The following is an 8,715-nucleotide window of genomic DNA, read 5'->3' as shown; positions in this document are numbered from 1 at the left end:
GGAAACTCTCTGAAGAGGAATTACACCTTAGATGATAACCATAGCCAGTGTGGGTGCTCAGCTCTCTTCTCACAGACGCTCTATCTTACAGAACAAGTCACATGTCGCAAGAGGAACAAAGGAACTATACAAGCTTAAATAAGAGGGGAAATCCTGTGTAGAGAACATAATTTTCTCAGGTTACTAGTAATTTATTAAATAATCAGTGTTATATGTATGCTATCTCTACAACATTGAACATAAACACTAGGATTATTTCTTATCTTTCTTCTTTTAGGGTACTTAAAAAAGTTGAAGTAATTTTCAGTTTTTACCCACCTACTCCATTGCCAGCTGAGCTTCAGTAACCAGCATCAGGTCGTTTCCTTCTTCTAAGAGTAAGACTGGGATTTTTCACAATCCACTTAGTTTTGTTTTGTTTTCACACCAGCAATTGATTTCACGGAAGTAAACAATTGACCATCAATCACCACTTCACACTTTGGGCAGGGAAAGCAGTTCAGACCCATCACTTCCTTTACCTTTGGCTGTTCACACTCTTCCTTCTACATCTCCCTCTTCACTTACCCGCCTGACAGCATCCATGTTTACCTTCATCTGTCTCCCCTCAGGATTGCTACCTACGTTTTCTATAGCACCAGGGAGGGACACTGTTTTCACTGTGGGGTCTCACACTGCCACAGCACAAATGCTCAGCCTGCCAAGCAACAAGTTGATGTAGGGCAGGTCCCCAGTGAAAGCCCCACACACAAAATATGGATTTTAATACACCTCTGACTCATATCCATACTGTAACTCCAAGTTCCTTGGTCTCCTTGCACAGCTAGGTCTGCTTTAGCTTGCTGTCTCTGAAAAAATAGTGATGGGACCTTTGCGCCCGAGGAGTGATGCCCACTTAGACAACCAGTGCAACACCAGAGCAAGTGATAACAACAGAGCCAGAGCTAGGGTTAGATCTAGTGTAGATTATAGTTTTTGAGGAATTCCTGGCTTAATCCCGTCTCCTTTACAAGTACGTTTGCATTCATCTCTTTTTTTCTGCATCGCCAAGACTGGCTTGGTCTGGGAAAGACAGGTAGTAAATGCAATCCCACTGGGAGCCAGAGCTCACTTTCTTTTCAACATAATAAGAATGGGTCAGACAAAGCATCCTGATTTACTCAGGTGGAGGAATTTTTCAGAGAGGAATGGAAAAAGAGTGGGTGCGGTGGCTTATGCTAATTATCGTCTATTTATTTTGGGAGATAAGCTACTTATACATGGTATGTTTGGTTTGGATTAACTTAGGCAGACATAGAATGACTGTCCACAGTTTGACCTTGACATGAGTAACTGGCCTTTGGCAGGGAGGGGGGACATTGACAGATACTGCCTGAAGAAAGGGATCAGTCACAAACCAACTGCTGCAGAAGTTGCTCTGGGCAACAGATGGGGGCTGGGAAACACTGGCTGGAAATGGCTGAGAGCAGGGAGAAAAATACAAGCTGTGGTTGGAAAAAATGGATAGCAGGGAAGCAGGGTTGATCGGGGGTACAGACACCTCCTGTTAATATAATTTGGTTTGGAATGACAATGTTTGTACCGAGCTGAACTCGAGGACAGGAAAAGGCAGACAATAGCAGAGCGCTGCTGCATTGTTCGCCCCATGTGTTCTGTTCTTTCCCCTTGGCTTACCCAGCTGATCATTGTGTAACCCATCAACTGGGCTAATTTTCAACCTGTCCAGGATATTCTCAATTATGTATTCTTCATAGAATGTCATGGTTTATTTTTAAAAGGCCCGGAATATTTCCTGTGATTAATGTCTGGATTAGTGCTTGTTTTACAGGGTATATAGACTTGGGTAGCAAATCTTAATCCTGACTGAAAGGGCAGTTCAACACGAGCAAGCTTTTAATTTAAGTATCTTAACAAAGGGTTTATATATTCTTCCCCTTCCTTACAAGTCTTCAGAGGAAAAATACAGCAATGGCAGACGAAGTGGGGCATGAAACACATTGTTTTCTGTTCTGGGAAGGTCTGCATAAAAAACGAGCAGATTTCAAAATGACAAAACAATTTTTCCTGGCAAGTTTGGTATCAGGCTTTGTTTTGCTAAACCTGATTATGTACTTTGGCTGCTCAGCACAAGCATATGTTCCAATCCAATTTAGTCCCTGTTCAGAATGAGTCTCCTTATTTGTCCAACAGCTTCGGAAATAATTTTTTCATGCTGACTTTGAGTGACTGTTTAGCACACACTGCAAAGGTATTCCAGGGACAACAGACCTCCACAGCAACTGGAGGTCCAATTCAAGGCTTTTTTTTTCTTCTTTTTTACTCTTCTGGTCAAGCCGTTTTAATAAAGTTATTCTGTTTTTTAAAAAACCTGCTAGCCACATTACACATGTTCCAAGGGAAGAAATGTCACTCAGAGACTACACTGACTATATGGTGAAATATCACAAGCATGGACAAAAGGGAAAATTAAAAAAAAAAGTCAGCCCTCATTTCTCTCCATTAGTACAACATGAAAGTCTTCTTGTGTGCAAAACTCAGAATTAAAGATGGAAAAGATGCCCAGATATGTGCAGTCTCTCCCACATCCCTCTTGCAAGATCTTCATTCTTCTGCTTAAGACTCCTCCAGTAATCTGTTTGGTTCAGTTTCTAAATCCTGAATGAGAAGACCTCTAGTGTTGTCTAGAGGGCTGGACCAGAGGGGAAGGAATAGCCAGAACCTCTCCTTCACATTTAGCAGACAACTTTTTCAGATTCAAGGCATTCTCATATTAACAAAATTACTAAAATACTGACAAATAATGTTGTACCCTTCCACTAGCACAGAATACTCCCTCCTCATACATTTTCCATGCAGTAAATATTTACTGGACATCCTCTTTCATTAGTCCTGAAACAAATCTACAAGAACACAACACAGTCATGTTTGATATCAGAGTAATGCATCTAAATATTGGGATCTGAGAAAACAGCCACAAAAATTGTCACCTGTTTTGGACTAGAGGCAAGGGGAAACCAGTCTCTCTGGGGCCAGTGAAATAGTACTAGAGGAACTGGGTCTCCCCATGACTAGAGAAGTACAGTTTGCCAAACTGCTTAGTTAGCCACCTCTGCTGTGCTCTCTTGGCCATAGTGAAGACATTTGTCAGCTTAGGAAAACCCAGGCTGGGCACATTACTAGAGGCTTAAGACTCACAGCAGCTAGAGACCCCTTGCCTGGCAATTTCATTGTCACCACTAGGCCTTATCAATGGGTTGGACAGGCCACCCAAGATAACCCATAATAGGCAGGCAGAAGCAGTGCATACCAATGCTTTTAGCTATGCATGGTGACAGTGAGCAAACAAACTCTATTGAGCATTTTGGCTGGTGCTAATATGACTTGGCTAATATAAGAGATTAACCTCTCTCTGCTTCAAATCACCCTTCCTACAAATGTAAGTAAGTCTAACAACTTGCATAACTCAAGCAAAAACTTCAAGCACTGATGATTGTCGACAGATTGGCACTAAAATATATCATACTCTGCTTCTCCTCACTCAGTGGGAATGACATATATTTCAGAGTTTCTGATTGTCTTTCACTTCCATGGGCCAGAGAGGACAGGCAGCCTCAGCACAAATAAAGTTGCTTTCAGACACCTCAGATGTGTTTCTGGAAGGAAAGACTCATGTTTCCAGCTCCATTGATTCCTATGACAGTCAGATTGAAGGTTCTCTTAAAAAAAAAAATTACTAAAAATCTTTCCCAGGACACTGAGGAGTCTCCTTACAATGAAAGGGGAGGGAGGCAATGATCTGCCATGCAAAACAAGAAAACTTCCCTCCTTTACTTGTATCAAATTCTCTGTGGATACAGGAAGAAGAAAACGCAAAACAGGTCCTACTATCCTCAGCTCTACAAATCTGGCCCCCATCCATCTCTTGAAGAGCAATCTTCAGAGATTTAGGGAAAAGCCATGCAGTTTACATGGGTCTTCTCTGCAAGAGGAAAATCACTCAACCTATTTTTATGAAAGCTATTTACTGAGCTTGGTCACATTTACATTCCTCTCTTCCTTCCAGAGCCACATAAGACAGTCAAGAGATCAGAACAAGGGGTCTACAATAACAATCTTCAGTGGCAGCACCAACACATCTTTGTAGGAGATTACAGGTTTGATTAATATTTCCAGGCCTCCCTCCATTAACCACGGTACCTTCTGCCTCCAGGTACTGAGCTGAGGGGAACAGGCCAGTCATACTGACAAACCGTTTCTCAGACATGACAGATTTCCGCTGCTCGTGCATGAACTCACTCCAGGATCTCCCTGTAATGTAATCAGGCTGAAATAAACTCAGTCTGAAGTAATGGATTGTGTTTCTGCAGGCTCAGGAAGGAGAGGCCTGGAACAGATAATCTTTTGTTGCTATCATGGCAATCCCACCCAGGGCACCCTCTGGGGACACAACAGGGCTTCACACTCAATCAGCTTCTGGTTTACAGACTCTGGGTGGTCGGCCACACAGCACCTGCTGCAAAATGCTCAGACTTTCTTCTGGTCCAGGGAAATCCATCCCTGCACTGCATCTTCTCCCAGAAGGCAGCACTTGTCTAGTCCAAGGCCAAACTGATCTTCTCTAGAGAGACACCATCAAAGGCAGAACTAATGGTCCATTAGGTTCAACAAAATTGCACTCATGGCTCAAAGTAATGGTGTTTCCTCCTGTCTTAGCAAACTGCAAGTAACCATGACTCATAGCTCTCCCCTAGTTTTCTCAAGTCCGCTGACAGGACAGCACAAAAGCCCACTCAGTGACTTTTGTCTCTTAAGACAACAGCAAAGAGGAGATATCCATTCTCCTAGCAGAGAGGCTGTGCAATATCTCACAAAGAACCAGTGCTCCCCTAATTGACACACACTCTGCCCCACTCTCCAGATGAAATCAGAGATTTAGGTTAGATATTAGGAAGAAATTCTTCACTATGAAGGTGGTGAGACACTTTTTGCAGACAGATTTTGCATACCCTCTCTCTGGAAGTGTTCAAGGCCAGGCTAGATGGGGCTTGGAGTAACCTGCTCTAGTGGGAGGTGTCCCTGCCCATGCAGGGGGTTTGGAACTAGATGATCGTTAGGGTCCCTTCCAACTCAAACCATTCTATGACTCTATGATCTTCCAGAATTAGCTTGAATCTCCAAAGTCACTTCCAGTTCCAGCTCTAAACAAACCTCTAATACCAGATAACAACAGTGAACTACAGATAATACACCTTTTTTGGTGCTTGCCTCTTAACACCTTTTGTTACGTCTAAGTACTCCAGAACTACTGTTGTCACCAAGAATAATTGCTGTTGTCTTAAGTGCTCACAACATGGCTATACTGATTGGAAGGAGACTACCTCAACAGCCCATTGCTTGATCAGTTGAGTTTCAGCACTTTCCTTCTTTCATCATCTCCATCAGTATTCTGAGGAAACCTGCCCAATCACCATCTTGTGTATCAAAGAGCCTACCTAGAGGGCTTTACAGCTTGAGATGCAAAGCCTGTAGGATCCTCAAATGAGAGTGTAACACAGAAATGAAATTTGAGGAACAAGGCAACTGACTGGCCCTAAAAGAATGACACCTGCTCCCACCATTTATTTTCATTTACCTTGAATGCAAGATAAGAAGGAATGTTTCACCAGGAAGTGATTAAATTTGTCAAGACTGTGTATACAAGCATAGAAATATTCAACCACATGCCCTACAAACTTAAGCATGGACATTTACATTCTGCTTGCTTTAATGCTTTTGCTCTGGTGCTGAAAACATTATGTTTTCTTTTTATTCTGATAAACCCATTTCTTCTGGAATGTTGCTACCAATTTAAGATGTTACGGCATACATCACAGGTAACAGCAATAGAGTTATGAGTTAATTGCTTCCTCAAAAACAATTGGGTTTAGCCAGCATAAATAGAAGAGCGCTTCAGTAAGGTGCAAGACACTGTCCACCTGAATATATGTGAGAAGGCTTTCACCAGGTCTCCTAGACCCAGGACTAAAAAATTTTGCTCAAGCAACTGCATACACAAGAAACTCACCAAACTGTGGAAGGGCTGCTTATGTGGATGAACGAGATGGAAGTTGCACAATCTAGCAATAATTTTCCATTTTCTACTGCTTCAGCACTTGGGCACAATGCCCCGTTGTTAATTAAACACAATTCCACTCTCTACCAAACACATATTTGATTCTAAGTATCTGTTTTTAAGCAATTGCAGGAAACAAGCCCTCTTGCCTGTTTCTTCCATCCTCCCTCCTCCCCCCCTCCATCCCCTGAAAGATGCCTTTTCATTCTGACCCTCCACGTATATCCAAGATAATCCATGAACAACTGCACTGAGGGGGAAAAAGCATGACAGCTCTGCTTGGGGCCCAGGGAGGCAAGTCTTGCAGAGGCCCTTTTGTTGTTCCCCAGGTAGGATGTTTAGCTCTCCATCCATGCAGCCTGAATTCCTTTCTCACCACACCCAAGGTCATTTTAATGAAAATTCCTAAACCCATGCCAGGGGGATAGAATTGCTCCTAATCCTTCAGCAACACATCATTTGATCCCCTGGTCCACTGGGGTTATTACTGTGTGTCTGCAGAGCACAGCAAAGGAGACAGGAGTAGAAAAATGGCAACCACTGCAGGAGATCTGCTTCCTTTTCCCAACCTTTCTTTCAGATTGCCTTTTTTTTGTTTTGCCTCCAGAGCACTTTCACCACCTGCCAGTTTTCAAAGGATAATGCCATGTTTTAAGTCACCCTGTGCCATTCCCTAAAAGCTGCACACGTTTTTAATGAAATTAATGAGGAAGTTTGATTTTAAAGGCAGATTGTTTCCTCTGGTTTGCATTTTGAAAGGAACTGCACGTCTGTGTGGTCCATGCCTTACAGTACTGTACTGATGTTTTACATCTGTGCTCAAGCAATGCTTTAGCATCATGAAAAAACAACACAAAAAACAAAATTAAAGCAAAATAACATTTTTGGCAGGATACAGAAGAGGGAAAAAGAGCTAGTGAATCCAGTTTTGTTTTTTTTTTCCTGGACTTCTTCCCAAGCCAACACAGGGGTCTGTGTTTTATCGAAAGCTTTTAGTGGATAAGGTAAGGTTTAATTCTTCTCCTCTAGTTGCCTCCTGTGGCCCATCCGAGCAGTGATTCCCTTTCTCATCATTCTGAGATCTGCAAATTGACTGGATCCTTGTCTTAGGATGCCCCAGGCCTCACTCAAATCTGCCTGCCTTTTCTCATTAGTACTACTTGCTTCCTTGGCACAGAGATTTCAGAGCTTTCCACCACTGCCAAGTAAGATGCATGCTTATAAATTAGCAAATTTCCTCACCAGTATTTAAGTATTTGTAGGGCTGAGCACACAAGCTATTTCCTACTCTCTCATCTCTTCCCAAAACACAAACATTTCCACTGTTACCTACAACGGAGTAGGACAAGGAATTTCCTCCTATAAAACAGTGAAGCAATCACAGTCTTGCAAAAAGGCTGCAACATTACAAAATACGTGTCTCTAAGGTTTGCAGTGAAATCCACACAGATCTTGTCTATGATCTTTCACTAGCAGATCTCAGAGTTGGGCATAGCAGAGAGGAGCATTGCTGTCTCCAAGGAGAAACAGTAGCAGGAGAAAGGGAGCTGTTTGGCCAAGGTCACAGGGCATACAACAGCTGAGACAGCCACAGAAAGGAAAACTTTCGATCCAGGCCAGGAATGTGTCCCAGCTTGCTCTAGACCTGATCTGGAAAATAAGGGACCAGTGCCCCAAAGCATCTCCACTTCCAAGCAGCTGCCTAACTCACATTAGTATCAAATGAGGGCTAAGCACCAAGGTTTCGTCTTTCTGAATCCTTTAATTTTCTTAGCTGCAGTGAGCTAACAGTGGATTGGCTCCACTACATATTGCTGAAGAAGCATTGCTCCTAAAAGTTATAAAAACACAGCTACTAATGGTACTTTGGCCCATACCCTAGAAAGCAGCATATTTCAGCCAAGAAACTATGTTACTCCAATTGCTCTCCTCAGTGCAAATCCCATAACTTGAATGTTACCATTGCACAACTAAGCCTGTCCCTTGCGCCGCCCCCATTCCTAACACTTATTTAACTGCTGAAGAACAGGTTCAATTACATTAAATTTTATGTTATTGGTTTTCCTAAAGCTAGTACTAAATGTATACCTGCCCAGGATACTGGCAAAATGGTGGCCTCATTAACAGAAAAGAGAAGTTAGAACTGCTTATATTATCAGACAGACTATTGCATTGTTACCAAGGCCTGGGAGAATTTGGAGATTTTTTTTTCCCCCCTCAAATTTTACAAAATATTTAAGAATTGTTAAAAACTGAGATTGCTTCACAATATAATTACAGTATTTTTCCAAATGCAAAAGAGCTACAACAAACAAACAAAAACCAAAAGCTTTGAAAGTCATTGATACAAATGGCAGAGAGGCAAGACACCACACCAAATATTATATACACACACATTAATTTTCATATATATATAAAAATATATATGAAAAATATATATATAAAAGTAAAATCTACTCATTTCTACCAAAAGTGGGGGGTAGGAGTGTGCAGAAATTAGTACCTATATGAATGCCCAAATGCTATCACATCCTTTAACCACACATGGGGCACACCATGCATATTATCACTCACTCTCCTTAGTTTCATACACTACTTCATAC

This window comes from Apus apus, chromosome 4 (genome assembly GCF_020740795.1).
Source record: "Apus apus isolate bApuApu2 chromosome 4, bApuApu2.pri.cur, whole genome shotgun sequence".
Classification (NCBI taxonomy): Eukaryota; Metazoa; Chordata; class Aves; order Apodiformes; family Apodidae; genus Apus; species Apus apus.
Note: the sequence above shows the minus strand (reverse complement) of the source record.